Source organism: Lissotriton helveticus, chromosome 2_2, assembly GCF_964261635.1.
Source record: "Lissotriton helveticus chromosome 2_2, aLisHel1.1, whole genome shotgun sequence".
Taxonomy (NCBI): Eukaryota; Metazoa; Chordata; class Amphibia; order Caudata; family Salamandridae; genus Lissotriton; species Lissotriton helveticus.
Genome location: NC_136060.1, coordinates 151,918,770 through 151,936,390, shown reverse-complemented (window position 1 = coordinate 151,936,390; position 17,621 = coordinate 151,918,770). Strand labels below are relative to the sequence as shown.

General features: G+C 41.8%; 1 protein-coding gene and 1 pseudogene across 2 annotated transcripts in view; both read right to left on the bottom strand.

The window, feature by feature from the left end:
• GABRA2 (gamma-aminobutyric acid type A receptor subunit alpha2) overlaps positions 1–17,621 on the bottom strand; it is a 567,584-nt gene that overhangs the window by 259,758 nt on the left and 290,205 nt on the right. The gene's annotated exons all lie outside the window — the stretch shown is intronic.
• On the bottom strand, positions 6,938–9,288 carry LOC144821944 (uncharacterized; annotated as a pseudogene).

The following is a 17,621-nucleotide window of genomic DNA, read 5'->3' as shown; positions in this document are numbered from 1 at the left end:
TCATAGGGAGAAGTACAAGCTAAATGATGTTGACATTGGCCAAGCCAAGCTGAAATACTTGTCGTATGAAATACCACCCAATGCAATATTCGCCCCAATTGGATTTCATTCCATATATCCATCCATTGAACATTTCCCCCTTATCCTGTGCAACTCCAGCACTGGTTCCAATGTCAGATCATACTTACCACTTCAAATGGATAAGCAATAAGGAATGAAACAAACACAACTGTAGTCATACAGTATCCAATAACATAAAATAGTTAAAGTAATGGCAGGCCTAATGTGTTCTAAACAAAGCAAATGTTTATTTTGCGAAAACAATTAAATGCAGTAAACCAAAGGCCAATGGCCAATCCATTTTCACATTGTGTGGTCTAGCCACTGCTGTGCCACTAAACCTGTTCTTCATAACACTGCCATGAAACTCCTCTCAAAGGGGAAGCCATTGGGCATGACAGGCACCTTGAAGATGTTACTTGGGATGGGGTTGTAAGGGTTTGGGAGGGGTCTTCTTGAGTTTGGAAGGTGGTAGTTTGGAAGAGGAAGGGGTGAACTGATGTTTAAGGGGGATAGGAAGGGGTAGTCCGACGTTTTGAAGTGGGACCCTTGGAAGGAGTCGATGGGTCTTGAATACCGGTGAATTTGGAGGTGGAAGTGGTAGGTTTGGGTGTGGTCAGGGTTGGAACCTTTGTGGAAAGGTTGGTAAGTGAGTTGGGAAGACAGAGGACCAGGTGAAAAGGTTGGATCTTCAGTAGGGAACTTGGGAAGGACTTTGGGAATGAGTGGGATCTTAAAGGTAGAGGGAGTATCAGTGTCGGATGTGTTTGGGACTGTTGTGGGTGCAGGTGCATGTGTGTCAGGTGTATGTGTTGCAATATGGGTGTGCCTTGTTTCTCAAGTGTCTGTTGGGTGAGTGATTATTTCTGTCTGAGTTTCTTAGGTGTGTATAGAGTGTGATGTGTCTATGGATAATGGTGCAGTGGAAGTGCAGGGTGTGTGTGTTGTGACTGCTGATTTGGTGGTGACTGTGGGTGTAGATGTTTCTGTTGTCTGTATAAATGTGAGTGGGGTTGTAGTGGTAAATGTGGATGTTAAGATATCTGTGCTAGGTGGGGATGTGGTGGTGGGGATGTGGTATGTGCATGCGTGTATGTTGTCTCATGTGCTGTGTGGAGATGTGATGGAGGAGTGGTGTGAGTATGTGGGTGAGGTATTGTCAGTGGTGGGTGTGGTGTCTGTGTGTTTGTATGCTTTTAATTTCTTTTTGTGTGGGGTGTGCATAGTGTGTGTGCACAGCTTGGGTCTATATGAGTGAGTGTATGGCAATGTGTGCATGTGCTTTGGGCAGGTTTGGTAGTAGGGTATTTGGATGGGTATGGGCCAGGGGGAGGAACACATGGTTAGGGTGAACAGGAGGCTGCAGTGAGTGAGGAGGCCAGAGCTTGAAAAGATCTCTGTAAGCCAGACATGGCACTGTGAATGCCTTCCAGGTGGGCTACCATCTGCTGCAGATGGGTGCCTTGCCCCTGGATAGCACTCAGGAGTGTAGTCCCAAGAGCTCAATAGCCTCCTCATGCTGTGCAGCAAGGAGAACAGGAGCAGGGGCTGGGGTGCCTGGAGCAAAAGGCAACAGCTCCCCTCTTAGGGGAGGAGGTCCAGATGACTGTTTGGGGAACAACAGGGAGGGTGGCGAATGAACTGGGGGTGGTGGACAATGATGATGGTGGAACTAACTGTGGGGTCTGCCACCTCTCTGGAGTGTCCGCCGGAGGATGTCTCTTTACCTGAAAAAAGCAAGCTTGTGTCCTCTATGACACTCCACACACCCTGTTGGTCACTGAATCTCTCTATGTCTGAAATGTAATTTTCGGACCCACTGTGACCAGTTGTGTCCCCAACAATGTTGGCCCCTTCTCCTTCTCTTGACCTGGATGAATCATAAATGATAGATACAATTGGTTCACTCAACTGTATTTCCACACCTGACTATCACATATCAACTGAAAACATTCATTAAGTGCACATATAACACCAGCTTCATGGTTCACTATATAGGCTTCAACATTAGCATGAACACATGCATGCATGCTACATAGTCTCAAAACAGCTGGTCCCAGTTATGTCATAACCCTTAGACAGCTCCAAATGCATTGTTTGAGTTGTGTACACTCCATCCTTATGTCCATACTAGGATAGTTGATAACCTTGTTTACCTTGGCACTTGTACTATACCATAGTAAAACGATGTTACCAAATATTATGGGTACAAAATATACATTCCCACAATGTTCACACAAGGCCCAAATTCCACCATATGTTCATTTACCTTACAACAAATCATGATGTCATGAACGTCCAGTTAAAGTCCAATGTACCATAAATATGTCCTGTAGCATAAATCATGTCACATGCAAATGCTCATTGCACACTGATAACACTTTTGACTTGAAACTTTATCATACATCCACTTCCGAAAAAGTCTAATGAAAGCTGTACTGAAGTAGTTTAGCTATGATTCAAAGCGGCATAGCAATTAGCCTGAAGACAACACACCATTGTGACCTTCTGAACGGTAAACTACTTGTGCATGATTGAACAGAGATCTATACAGCCAGGCCCATTAATCTGATGCATACAGTCCATACAGCCTGGTACCATAGCATAGGCTACTTTTTAGCACTTTGGTCACAAAGAAAGGGCTGGCAAGCGTGTCACTGAGATCTTCCTCTCTGGGGATGTGTGGACACGTGGGTTACTTACTGGGATATCATACTATGCCTGATTGAGTTTGTGTGCTATGTACTGCCATCACAGGACACATCTTTTGCCAAATGTGGGTTTGTTATAGGGATGACATCAACATACCATTGTATTTCGTGTTTGTTTGGTTTAATGTAACAAAGCTGGAGATTCACATATCAAATTCTCTTCAGAAGTAACTAACTATCTGCACTGTTGTTGTGTCACATGTGCAATAGGCCTGTACAGTGTGAGCATTACTTGTGGAAAAGTGACAAAAGACCTGTGGGAGTAAGGGGTCTCTCATAAGTAAATGACACATATTGACAATGTGGGTCAATGGAAAGAAGTATCAGGTCAGGGGGTTACCATCAGTCACCATTCCAAATGAAGTCTATGTAAAAAAAATCAGGGTTAGTATTGGTTCAGAAAACTCATTTTGGGAACATCCAAGGACCTGCAGGTCTACAGGGAGATTATCCTGTTGCATCAGTTGTATTGACAGAGTACCTCTGCCCCAGCCTAGGCCATTGCCCATAATGGGCTCAACTCATTGTCACGACTTGCTCTCTACAGCAGGCTGAGCATACTTATTGCACATGAACATCACATTTCCACCGCCTCAATACATAAAAGTACATCTTGTGGCCATACAATATGTGACCTCATGGTTGTCTGGCACTTTGAAGGAGTCTGTGATATATATATATATATATATATATATATATATATATATATATATATATATATATATATATATATATATATATATATATATATATATATATATATATATATATATATATATATATATAAGAAGATCCCAGGCAACAATTTGGCAAACCCTGATCCGGACTGAGTGATATGTGGGACTGTACACATAGCTCACCTCATCCTCAACTGCTTCTCACAGTATACATACACAGCTCATGCTACAAAGCCTTTACATTTCTTAGCACTTTGACCATGATTTGATTACAAAATATATCATAAGTACCATTAAATGTATACATGCATAAATATGAGCATGCAACACAAGTAGAATCAAGGGCTTACCACACATCACACATCACAATAGTGATGTTAGGTAAACAATATACAGTGATCCACAAACCATTAAAAGATTGTCCTATGTTGGGACCACACAATGTTAGAAGTGTAATCAGGATTCGCTCTGGGACTCAGAGGCACATTGTAGCCTGTGGGAATAGAAAAGATGGAGTTAAACAGAGTAAAACATCTATTTAAAAAAGGTACCTGTTCTTCTGGTAAGCAATAGAGATGACATACAGGGGAAGTCTTTCTACCGGTTGCTCTAGCTCCTCTGGAGAGAAGGCAGGGACCCCCTCGCCTGCATGGCCTGGCATGATTGCTCCCAGGGGTGGCAAACAGCAGCTAAATTCGAGGAGGTGTTCATAGCAGCAGTGTCAGGAGGCAAGTGAGTTATTTTTCAAACCACTACATAAATGTATCCCACGTACGCGACCATCAATGTAAACGGACACTGCCATTGGCCCTCTATCATCATAATCACCAATATTATCCTATAGCTGTGTCCGTCATGAATGAAAGCACCCACGGTGAGGTCAACTTCTTCCGTCTCCAGCAGGTTCTGAATGTCCAAGATGTGAGGTCAGGCATTCGCCATTTTAGCGGTTGTAAGTACAGTATTGGTGACTGTTAAATACATCACCACCACACCAAATGAGATCTAGCATGTTTACATATGGACTACTCCATTGGCATGTGATTTCCATGACACAAATCATCTGTTTAGTGTATTACTGTGCATAAGCGCAAAATTTGTGTGGTGCACTGTACTCCGCGGTTTCTGGTTTTTGACCTAAAATATCCTACAAACTAACATTATTGTGCTAAGAATACATTTCTGAATATATAATTTGCAGATTTATGTTACAGACACATGCGGAGGCCACAATGGGAATTATTGGTGGATGTTGGGCAGTAATGTTTTATCATGTGGTTAATCTGTTATGATTTCCGAATCAGTTATGTGTTGTCACATTACTTTTGGGTGACTCTTCACATAGGTTACTGTGGACAGTAGGGTCAAGTGTTAAAAAACTGTTTTTCACACATAGGTACACTGGGAGAGGGAAGAGATGACAGCCCCCAGCGTACCACACATTTCCATAACGTCAGACCACGGAAGAAATGGATGTCATCAAAAAGTTTTATTTGAATAGGCAGACAACATAGGATTTATGTCATCAGTTGGAACCTGAGCTCCTTACTAAAAACACTAATCCCACATGTATCCACCAATTGTGAAATTTATGGCAGTATTGCATTTTCTTGCCACAGGTGTCTTGCAATACACTGTGGCTATATCTGGTGGTATATCACAACCAATGTTCAGTGGTGTATTACAAGATGTGCTCTCAGCTATGATGAGACATGACAGCTACATCCAGTTCCTCAGATGTGAGAATTTACCCAATGTAAAGGTTGACTTCTATGGATTTTGTCGCCTCCTGCATTTGGTTGGAGCCACTGATGGCATACATCTTGCATTAGTACCACCACAAGGCAGGGAACACTTTTTTTGAAACAGGAAGTACTTCTATTCTATTAGCGTGCAAGTTGTCTGCTCACCGAATTTGTATATCTCAAATGTCTGTGCCTGTTTGCCAGGATCAGCCCATGATTCCTTCATAGTTTGGAACAGCACCATACCCCACCTAATATCACAACTACTACCGGACAGGGCCTAGTTTGTTGGTTAGTATGATCTGTCCTAACTTTGTGTGGATAATATCAGGTACCATAATCAGAAAGTGTGTGACTTATTGTAGCTCTTATGTCTGTCTTCCAGCTAGGAGACTCAGCATATCCCAACCGTCCATCGTTGTTGGCACTGCTAAAGAATCCAACTCCGTCGGGGAAAGTCCACTTCATTGAGGCCCATGAAAGTTCACAGCAGACATTGAAGCAGGCTTGTTGTCTCCTGAAGGTCAGATTCAGATGTCTGGACAAGACTGGGGAGCCCTCCTCTACTCACCCGGAAAGGTGTGTCAAACCAACGGTGGCCTGCTGCATGCTCCATAGCATCGCCCTGTGACCGAACATCCCTTATATCACAGAGGATGGAGACCATGAAGTGCCACCGGGTGAGTATCCTGAAATTCCAAATGTTGATAATAGTGGTGAGGAGGAAGAAGCTGACTTGCATCAAGATCTCATTGACAACTTCTTCTCACGTGTGTAAGTATGTTATGAGATGTCATTACTTTGACTATTAAAGCAACTCTTGTGATTATGTGAGGAGTATGTTTAGGGAAAATATTAGGAAGGCAAAGCTCTGACAAATACTGGTGAAAATTGATTGAGGAAGAAGGTTTTGACACATGCTCATTTTGTTAGTGTTGGTTTGTTTGGCTTAGATTTTTGTCGTGGACTATTTTTTCCAGAAGTTGACTATGAGAATTGTGTCATATGTAGGGATTCATAGCTAATCTATTTGTTTTGGTCTGTTTTAGGTACCTTCACTGTGGGATCTTCGTTTGAACATTTCAGGGTTGTAACATTAGCAGGGGTACGAAGGATGTGCGAAGTAGACAAGGATTGTTCCTGGGAATTTCGTCACACACTTTGGGAGTACCAAACCTGCACCAAGAGAGCTTGCACAGCAATAGGATGGAAGTTAAGAGGAATCCATTGTACTTGTTCCTTGTTGTGTGGTTGTCCTAATGCAAAATGTGTGCCATCATGTGCTCCAATAAAATGTTGATTTGGGCCCAAAATCATGCTCGGCTCCCTTCACGTTGGCTAAATCCTCATTGTATATACACTGTATGTAGCTGTTGATGTGTCTCCTCATTGTAGGTCAAAGTGCTTGTAGCACATCACTGACATTTGTTTGTGACATTCCACCAGATGCAACAACACTGGATTGGAATGACCCTGTGTTCAGAAACAGTTTTACTGCCATGTGCCCGTTTATTGGTTTAAACGATGTGGGATTACTTTTGTGAGGTAGGTGATATGGGTCAAGCTGACGGCATAGACCAATTTTTATTTTGCCTGTTCTATGGGAACTTGTCTGATGTATACCCTCCATACATCATGCCAGCCTATGATTTGAATATTGGAATAGAGATGTTATAAAGCAAGACCCTTGTATGTGGTGGTGTGACATGGTTTTGATCCCGAACAGTGTATACATGCAACACATTCATGTTACACGAGTAGCTTGCTTTGGCATTGAAAAGTTAACATGGGAGTACATGTATACATTGCTAGATGTGAGAATGACTACAACAGACAATGAGTTTGTGACTTGTGTACTTATTAAACTGTGAAAAAAACATTAAAAAAGTGAAGTAGTCAGTCAAGGTGAATGAAACCATAGTTGTAGAGGCCGAATTGTCTGAAGTCTAAAGTCCAAAATACTACTCCCTTGAGAATAGGAAAAGTGTCCAGAAATAGTCATCAGAGTTACACACACTGGAGGAAATTAAGGTTGAGGTGTCTTGCTGGCAGTGGTGGGTGTCTTGCCATCTGCACCTCCTGGATATTTGCGAATACAGGGGATCCTCAGCTGCAGGGACAGGGTTGTCTGCAGGTATTTCTTCCTCTGGCAGGGCCTCCCTTCTTGTGGGTGCTGCAGATGTAGATGGCCTGGATGTAGGTAGAGCACAGGAAGAGGAAGATGGTGTTGGAAAAGCATTGCACAGGGTTGTTTTGATATCCTGTAGCACCCCAATAATAGAGCCCATGTTGGTGTTGTGGGTGGCCAGCTCCCAGTGTATGTCCCTCTGCAGCTGCTTCCTCACTCTGATTTGCGTCAATACCTGACCCATCACGTCTTGAGACTCATGAGTGACTCCCAAGACTTGGGCGATGGTGGCCTGGGTGTGAGTGGCCCCAGTGCCCTCACTCAGCAGGCCCACAATACCCCTCCAACGACCCCTAGCCCCACACACCTGTACCCTTGACTGAGAGTACCCTGTCCCACTGGATCCTGGATCCTCTCTAGCGGGGGTAGTGATTGTAAGCTTACGATCAGGCACTGGGGGGCACATGATGGTAGTAACTGTGCTAAGTACACAGGTTGGTGGGACAGGGTTGGCTGAGGTGTTGCAGCTGGGGTGAGAGCTGTTAGTGTGTGCACAGTGAGATTCACTGTTGCTGTCTTCCAGGATGACCAGATGGACCAGGATCGTCATCTATATCCACATCTCCAGGAGTGTTGTCATCACTAAGGGCTTCATTCAGGAGTGGAATGGGATTCTCTTCATTAGCCAAGCTCTGCCCATGTGCTGTGCCAGATAGACCTGTTGTGAAATAGAAAACATTGTTATTGGTGGAAGTGTGGTATCTACATCCAAATGTTAAGTGACACAGTGTGTAGGAACCTAGGAAAAACAAAATATGTCAAGATTACTTTTTTGATATATTTCAGTGGTATTGAACTTTTTAATGAGACATTTGGAAACATTAAATACATGTTATAGAATTAAGGAGGCCATTAGATCTCCAGATATGTTGCATATTGGAACAAATAATAGATCATGAGATCTCACAAACATTGAAGTCAAGAGAGTGGAGAGGTAACATGCGTATTGTGCCATACCAATGCCTAGTTGTCTACAATATAGGCCTTCACACAACTTGGTTGTATTTTTAACATTAGCCATCATGTGTGCAATGCAGAGTCAATGGGTCACCTGCCACTAATAGTTTTAGTTGAGGAGACCAGGACAACATAAAGCAAAGTAGAAAGACATGCCTCTGAGTATATCATTGTATGTAGATTGCTCAGCCCATGAGATTTTATTATCAGTTGTAATGTGTTATTCAAGTGTGAATGGGCAAAATCACAATTGCATCTTGTTTACGATTACAGGAACAGGGTGTCATGGTAGTTTTAGTAATTTCAAACTGTACTTTCTAACACTTGCATAAATGTTAACACCATGGGAAATGAGCATCAGTTGTAATCAGCCAGGCAAGTGTGAATGGGAAAAATCACAATTGCATCTCGTTTAGGGTTGCAGAAAGTGGTCCTCATGATAGAAGGAGTTATTTCAATCTGTAATTGCCAACACTTTCAAAACGGTTAGTGTAACATACCTATTGTCAAAATGCAGCTGGCATGGACCACACATTTACATATTCACACATATCATGAGTAATTGAATTTTCATAGAAGGACACTTACAGAGACACCATTGCAACATGAGGCATGTCATGGATATTGATGCATGTAATCTTATATTCAACAATACACATTAACACTGACAATCAAACACCTTGGATACTTTGAGTAGTGCGTGTTAGGACAGTAGATAGATGACACAATAGCAAAAGCTGAGATGAGAGCATCCAGGATATTGAAGTGTTGTGACTATTAGTGAAGTGTAACTTACCAGATTCCACTCCACCAGGTAGTTCTGTCATGCTCTCAGAATGCAGGATGGCCAAGACCTTCTCCTTCCAGGGGAACAGCTGTAATGGGGCATTGGGAGAACCACCGCCACTCTTCTGGGGCTCCAGGTGTTGCTTGAAGGCCAGGAAATGCATCTTTCCCATCAGGTCCTTCCACCTCTTCCTAATTTCCTCCTTTGTGCGCAGGGTGGTACCTACAGTATTCACTCTGCCGACTACCCTGGACCACAATTCCTTTTCCTAATGAGAGGAGTATGTTGGACTTGGGCTCCAAACAATTGTGCCTCTACTGTTAGGATTTCATCCACCTTGACTGACAACTCAGCCAGAAAAATTTGGATAACATAAATATAAATTAAAGTGAGTGACAATGCAAAACAAATAAAGCCAAGGGGTGTGAGAACAATGTGCAAGAAAAGTGATTGGAGAGTGCTAAAAGGGATGGAGATAAAATAGGGCTGTCTTGTCCCACCAAAAAAGTTTGGTCTCTGTCTTGCTCTGCTGCAGTGAAGTGCAGTGAAGAGGCAAAGGATTATGGTCTAGAATGGGGTGTGTTATATAGCGTGATTTGCAGGTGTGTCCACTTGGCCAATGGATATCAGCTGTGTTTTTTTTTGTATCCATCCAAGGTCACTGATCTGGTGGTATGCTGAGAGTGTACCGCGATGGCCTGCCTCCTTTGGGGATCCCCCACAAGGGGACTGCCAGTAAAACTTTGATATTGTAATAGGCCTGGTGGGAAGCCATGGCTCTAAGGGTTACAGAGTACACATTACCAATATTGCAGTCCGCTTCGCTGCTGACAGGAACCACTCTGTCAACGTGGTCCAGACAGCATGTATCATAATACGGCAGGCGATAGACTGCCGACCCAGTGGTCTTCTTGGGATCCCCTCCACGGCAGTATGGCGGTGAGACCGCCAAACTCGTAATTGGGCCCTTACTCATTGATAGAAGGTGTTGTAGCTCAAATTGGATTGTAAAGCATGGCCAAAGGTTGTAAGAAATCAGGTCAACTATCTCTCTATTAGATTTGGTCTTTTACACAATGAAAAGTGTCTCCCAATGTGTACTTTAACGAGCCAGGGGAAAAAGGTGACCGGTTTCATTTAATGAGGATTTGAAAGTGCATTCTTCCTTTTCTTTTCTAGACTATTGAGCCTAGAGAAGTTTTGTGCCACAATATTCTTTTTCATACTCACTTGCATATATTTCTACACATTCTGATAAATTCATATCCACCTGTCGCCCATGCTTCACGCTCTCCAGAACAAACTCCTTCAAGATCATCAATAAGGATTTTTCTGCACTCCACACAGATATCCACTTTCTACTTGTTTTACCTGCGGCCAAGCCTCAGATATTAAAGCAAAAACTATAGTAGCTTTTTCAATCACAAAAGTGATTTTAAATTTGCATTAATTTTGATGTGATTTCTGCCAGGCGAGGTTACAGCAACCCAGCCAATTATAAAAATCCCAGAAGAGAATGATGCTAAAAGGGCAGGACACACATTTGATGATGTTAGTGGTAGTAGGCATAAGCGGCGTCCATCTGAACTTGCTTGGAAGTTAGTGAAAGTGAAGCAACACGACTTAACCCAGTTTTGGTGTTGGAGTCCCGACCGTGGGTCCATGAAAGGTGGTGTTCAATCTCCGAGAGTTTGAGCATGTTTATGATTTCAGGGATCAGAGGGTGAAAATAGAGAGGGACCTCAATAAATCTGTGAAGAAATTGACTCATTTGGAATCAACTGGAGAACAGCCTAGGTTGCGCCTTCCGGCAGAAAATGGTGAAGGTAAAAGTGGTGATAGAAAAGATGTTCCCATCAATATGACACCACAAATGAGGAACATGTAATGTAGTGAACACAAGTGACTATAAAAATAAAAAAAAACTCATATTGGAAAGTGTGAGGATGTTGTGTGTCATTTTAGATACCGTATATAGGTTTCCTGATTTACGTCCTTATAGAGGCTCAATTCCCATTTCCTGTATATAGGCATAGAACTCCAACCATTATTTAGGCATTATCCATGTTAACCAAATACAGGCATGGCCACCTACATCCGCCCATCCACGTCACAACGAGTTCTTGGAAAACCAGACTCTTAAGCCTTTAAGACTTCCCCTTGCTTGGATTATTGATTTCTCCAAGAACTCATTTATTATGCATTAACATGTATCCCTTAGGGGTTCATTCATGACATTCCTCTGCCCGATTTTTACGTCAATATTGGCATTCCTAAACACCTTCAAGGTATAAATATACCTTCACTTGCCATGGTAAGGCTTGGCTACCTACCGACTTCATGACTGCATATTTGCATGGCTCGTCTGCAGCTCGCCACAGCAAGTTCGGAAGGAATTCAAGTCCACGCCTGACGCACTGACCAGACGCTGTCATCCTCCTTGCAGAGAATCCAGCTCCAGTGTTTCTGACTCCCCTTGCGGGGTGTTAGAGATCGAGACCCAGAAAGAGATTCCACCCTCTCTCCTTCTAAGGTATGGAACAGATTAGAACCTAGAGGGACTCTTGGCAACTCTGGCAAAACTAAACTATAGCTAGCTATACTTTAGAAAACAGCACCTTCTTCTTACCTCGTTCTACACTTAGGTTAGGTACACTGGTGTTGAACTAGCTAGAAGCACCAGATGAGTATTCACATTTTAGCCTCTGTTATTTATGTATGTATTTTTATGAATATATGTCATAGCTACAAACCATGCTATTGCAGTATTATCTAATCTTACTGCTAACACTATACATATTATACTCTGCATTCTGTCTTACAATTGTAGCAGTTCATATCTCAAGAAATAAGACTGTTCAATAAACCCTTTTTATTGAAACGCCCTTCTACATATTTCTGTGTAAACTCTGTAGAAACTAAGCATGCACGATTGACTGAGTGAAACTGTTATCTATTGTTTCCACGATTCTGAGACTGGGTCCAGTGTTCCAAAATATTGTGTACCTTATCTTTGTTCCCTTGAAACTTGCTCTGCATTTTTCATTAAACAATTTCCCAAAACGGGGATAATAATACCATGACCGGTGAGGCTGAGGCTGATCCAGTCGTAGTAGCTTTTAATCAAACAGGTTTGAACGAAACCAATGCGGATGCGATTCCTTTCCATCCAAATTTAAGGAATGCCATCACTCTAAAACTTATAAAACATGGTCTAACACCAAGAGGTGGTAGAGCAGTTTTTGTGATAGAGGCACATGAATCTTGCCAGACGGAGGTATTCTACGTATGGATAGTATTTCATGAATCACATCCAGTAACACAATTGTTTCACTTCTATAAAGAAGATGAACCACCTGAGGAATATATTCCTTTCTAGGATGTTAAAATTCCACTCACATGCCAGGAGCATCAGCTCTGGTTCAAAGGAGCCCTAAAACATTTAAATCATTTTACCCGGCTCAGACCACTAGGTAGACCAGGAGCAACATGGCCGATTTTAGCCAGCTACACACCTTATCCTGACATCGAAGTAATGTCATATGAGGAATTAATCAAATACAAACATTTATAGAATTACACAGTTAAACCACAACTGTCTGGAGATCTTGAGAAGGACTCTATTAAACAAAATCATACATCTTCTAAAAAGAAGTGGGAAATTAAAAAACAACATTCAAAAGAGAAACTTTCTCAATCCCGAGGTAGGTCTCCTCTTAAGGAGGCCTCAGAAAGTAGGTATAACCTCAGGAATAGGGATAATTTGAGAAAACCGGATAGGTATCAAGATACTGATACACGTTCCTCTCGTACCTTTCAGATATCATCACAGAAATTCGAAAGAAGAGGACTGTCAGATAAAAAAGAAGAACGCATGAAGTCCAAAGACGATCAACACGTTCAGAAAAACAAATCAAAACCTCAATTCTCCAAAAAGAAGGTAGCAGGTCTGAAGATCAGACATGCAGAGAATTCTGCGAACACAACTCAAGAACGGAGAATGGGCTCAGACAATGTTGGACAGTGCAGCAGAAGTAACAATAGCTCGCCAGAACCTGAAGGAAGTTCTGGAGACAGTGGACTTGAATAAGTACATACAAGTAGAGACTGTGGACACCAAGGTTAGTTCATCACAAAAGTTATATGAAATAATACTCCGGATGGAGGGAGACATACCAAGAAAAGTGAAAGCACTCTTTTGGGAGAGACTTTCGAAGGGTTACGATATACTTCTAGCAGAACAGGACTGGCCACCAGAATTTGTCAGGGAGTGCTCACATGGCGAAGACATCATTATGCCAGTCTCCTCCAACCATGTTCCAGTACATTTAAAATATACTTATTGCCAGGAAATGGGCAGTTGCCCAAGCCCCAGCATTACACAAAAATCATGTAGGATGGGATGAGGACTTACCTCAACATAAGATCCAGTTAAAAAATCAACCTAGTGCACAAAGGCGGTACCCAATTAAGCGAGAAGCTAAAACAGGTCAGGGAGATCTTAGATCAACTTGAATACCAAGGGGTGATTGAAACATGTACCTCATCATTGAACAATCCTTTGTTTCCTGTTTTCAAAGCAGACACTACATACTGTCTAGTTTTGGATTACAGACACCAAAACTCTTGTTGTAAAACATTTGCAGTGCAAAATGCACACAGTACAGCTTTAATGAATAACATTGTGCGTACAAAATATAAAACCACATTAGACATTTCTAATGGTTTCTTTTATCAAAACATAGCACCTGAAAGCAGGTATTTTACAGCTTTCTCAATAATGGGGACCCAGTGTCACTTCTGTCGACTCCTTCAAGGGTTCAAGAACAGCCCAGGATTATTCTCAGCAAGGATAACAGAGTTACTACAAATTTATGATGGCGAGGGATTGTCATATGTCGATGACATCTATCAGGCATACGATTACCTGGATAGGCACTTGAACAGGGTGAACACCATTATATTGAGCTTCGCCTCTGAGTGTTATCAATTCAATTTCAAAAATTAAAAATGTACCATCTAAATGTCATTTTCCTAGGATATGAACTATCAAGTGAAGGCAAAAGCCTGGCAGCCAACTTTTTAGAAAAGTGTGTGCTGCTCCAACCTTCAAAAATGCTGAAAAACTTACAGTCGATTCTAGGTTTCACAAATTTTGGAAGAACATACATTCTGAACTACGCAGAAAGGAATAAACCTCTCTACGAATAAAAACACACATTACACACAGGAACACACAGATATCCTGCGTTCACTTCAAGCTGACATGTTAGCAAGAAAACACTTACAAACACGCGTAAACTTACACAACTTAGTGATCCGAATCATTCTAGGCCAATGCGGATTCACCTACTTAACTTTTAACGAAGGTGAAAAAGTACCAATTGCATACAAATCACATTTGTATACACAAGCAGAAATTAAATTTACATCAACAGTTACAAAAGCTAGCATTCCAAATGCAAAACCTTTACATGCAAGATGGCTAGAATGGTTAGTTCACTTGCTGCAACTGATGTTGAATATGTTTTCAATCCTTATTTGAAAACACAAGCGTTCCTGCAATACAAACACAAATGTCCTCTGCCTACTGAGATTCTCCCTCTTGACCAATACAAATTTATCAATTATACTGACGGATCTGCACAACCCGCTACGGAGAGTAAACAAGCTTACAGTCCAGCGTGCGCAATCGTTAAAGGTTGTATGCGCGATAGCAAATTCCGACTGATGGTCACAAAAACACAATCTCTAGGAGATTGTACAGCTCAGCGAGCTGAACTACAAGCATTCAAAATGGCACTTGAAAATATGGATCACAAATTCCCCACACTCATAGTGTGTGATTCTTTTTCCTGTGTACAATCTTGCAATGAATATTTACAGAATTGGCTTCAAAATGGTTTCAAGATGCAAAAGGTGGCATAATCAAGCACAAATTGCTTTGAAAACAAGTAGTTCAGTTGCGAAACGGACTACAAAACACTCATGTGATACACACACTGAGTTATCAACGTGATGGCGTTCACGTTGAAGGGAATTCATTGGCTGATGAAGCCACGAAGGGGGCTGTGCAATCGGCTTCCGTAGCTGCAATCACTCGTTCAAAAACGAGAATAGACAGTGAAATAATACTGGCTGTCAATGCTTCAAGCAAAGGTAGCGGTGCAGCATTACCTAAACATTTTCCACTCAAATACTCATATATAATTGATGCGAACAGCGTTTTGTTTGCTGGAATCCCTGGAGTGGGGGATAGGTCAATCTCAAACATAGAACAAAAAGCAGCTTTGATTTACGAAGCACATCTGTGAGAGGGTCTGACACATCAGGGGATCTCTAAAACAATTTTAAAACTAAATGAGATGTACTGGTGACCAGGAATGAATACATTGATTCATATCTTCATCAATAACTGCATAGACTGCGATAGAGATCGCAGTACAGAACGCCACCAGGCGCCTGACTACAACATAGCCAGCCCAGTACAGACACCATGGTTAGACAGCATTAGACTACATGCAGAAGTCCCTTTGGACAACTGCAGTCCCACAAACACTAAGTCAAGGTTCCTATGGATGTGGCCTCAGCGCTCGACTGAGCTCGAACTGTTATAAAAGATCTGCGAGTCTTTATCAGTACATACGCAATTGGCACACTACACTCCGACCAGGGTCCTGCACTTAGCTCTCGAGCTTACAAAGAAGACATGGCCAGTTTGGGCGTAGCATTGCGGTATTCTTCTCCATTCCATCCTGAGGGAAAATCTGTTGTGGAAAGAAAAAACCGGGACATAAAGCAGTCTATAACAGCTAGGGTATTAGGTTTGGTTGATGGGTGGGTCAAACATCTTAATGGGGTCCAACGCTCATTAAACAATTTGCCAAGAAGTTCTCTAGGGGGTGTCACTCCATATGAGGTCCTATTTGGGACTAGAATGTTGGTACCGTACATTGACATGAAAGGCACAGTGGTGAAAAATAAAGAATTTGATATCAAAGATCGTTTGAACTAAGATCGAAACAAAGCAACGTATTCCTGAGGCCAACCACCACTGGGGAAAAAACAACCATCCCCGCAAGGCCTGTCTGGATCCCAAAGCTTGGTGATCTAGTCAGAGAAAGATCACAGACAAGAAGGAATTTTGGCCTTCTTACAGACAACCAGTAAATGTCCTAGCAATCCACTGATCAAGAACAGTACTTTTGTCGCCCCTTGCTGGTAAAAAGGAGAAAAGATTTGTGTCCATCGACCCGATCAAACCACACTACGTGGCTGATACTAAGCAATAGGCCAAGTGGACTCCGACAATGTAGCAGACACACTCCTCTAGCTACAATCCAAGAGGTTCAAACTGAAAGACTCATCACCTTTGAAGATTCTATAGTGAGAAATGAAGGACTAAGCAACAAAGCTATGGAACTCGTTCCTCTTGAAACCCAAATAACAGTTTGTCCTGATACACCTGTCTACAATGAAGTAACAAGAGATCAACTGGCTCCAGCAATTTCAACGAATCCTAATGCAATTCGAACCATTGACAGAACTGCCTCTGGTGATTTCATTAACTTTGATATATTTTCTGAGGATCCCAGCAAACATGAAACAACTCCAGCACAAAGAACTTTCAAACAACAAGCAACAGAATTTTTTGATCTCCTGAAAAAGACTTATCTGGTTTCACCATGGATTGAACTATGGATTGTTTTGGGAATATTCTTCTTTCTACTTTGGTTAGCTTTGGTAATAACTCAGGGTATGCTGATAAATGGAAGATATATTTAAATGGACACAGCAAGTAAAAGAGTAAACTTACTTCTCCAGCTACACAAATCATCCCATCGTGGAGCAAGAGACATGTCAGCAATGAACATCACAGCTGTTCCTATACCAGATAGTATAGTTTGGGACAAAACAGAACATGACATTTTTGGCCCGTCTGAACTCTTGAAGATTCCACGCTTGTTTAAAATTTCATTAAACTTTATTACCTCTAAAACATTTTCTGATGAGTGGGACTTCGAGACTTTTAATAACATGATGTCTGATCTAGAAATGTCTACAGCATTCACAAATCATGAATATTTGGAGGGTTCATCAGACTATGAACAAATGTATTGTTATAACCAATATGGACATCATTTCTTGCATAGAACTGCATCACCTAGAAATGTATTTATGTATAACCAAAGGAGGGTAGCAAAAAAACTTTTGCAAAGAAATTTCCATATTTTTCAGGGTTTAACTTGTCAAATCCAGAAACGTTTTACTTTGAAATTGTGAACAAGACAGGAACTAAAATATGTTAACCAATACAAAACAGATTTATTCTGCAGCCTTTATTGCCCAACTGTCTAGACAGGGTTTCGACTTTTGGAAAGACAGCATTGAAACAAAATCTGTCTGGGGTACACAAGATTGGCAAGTGCAGGGGGTAGAAGCTTTGTTTAGATCCCTGAGCAAATTATGTTTTTGAATGACACCGTACAACAAACG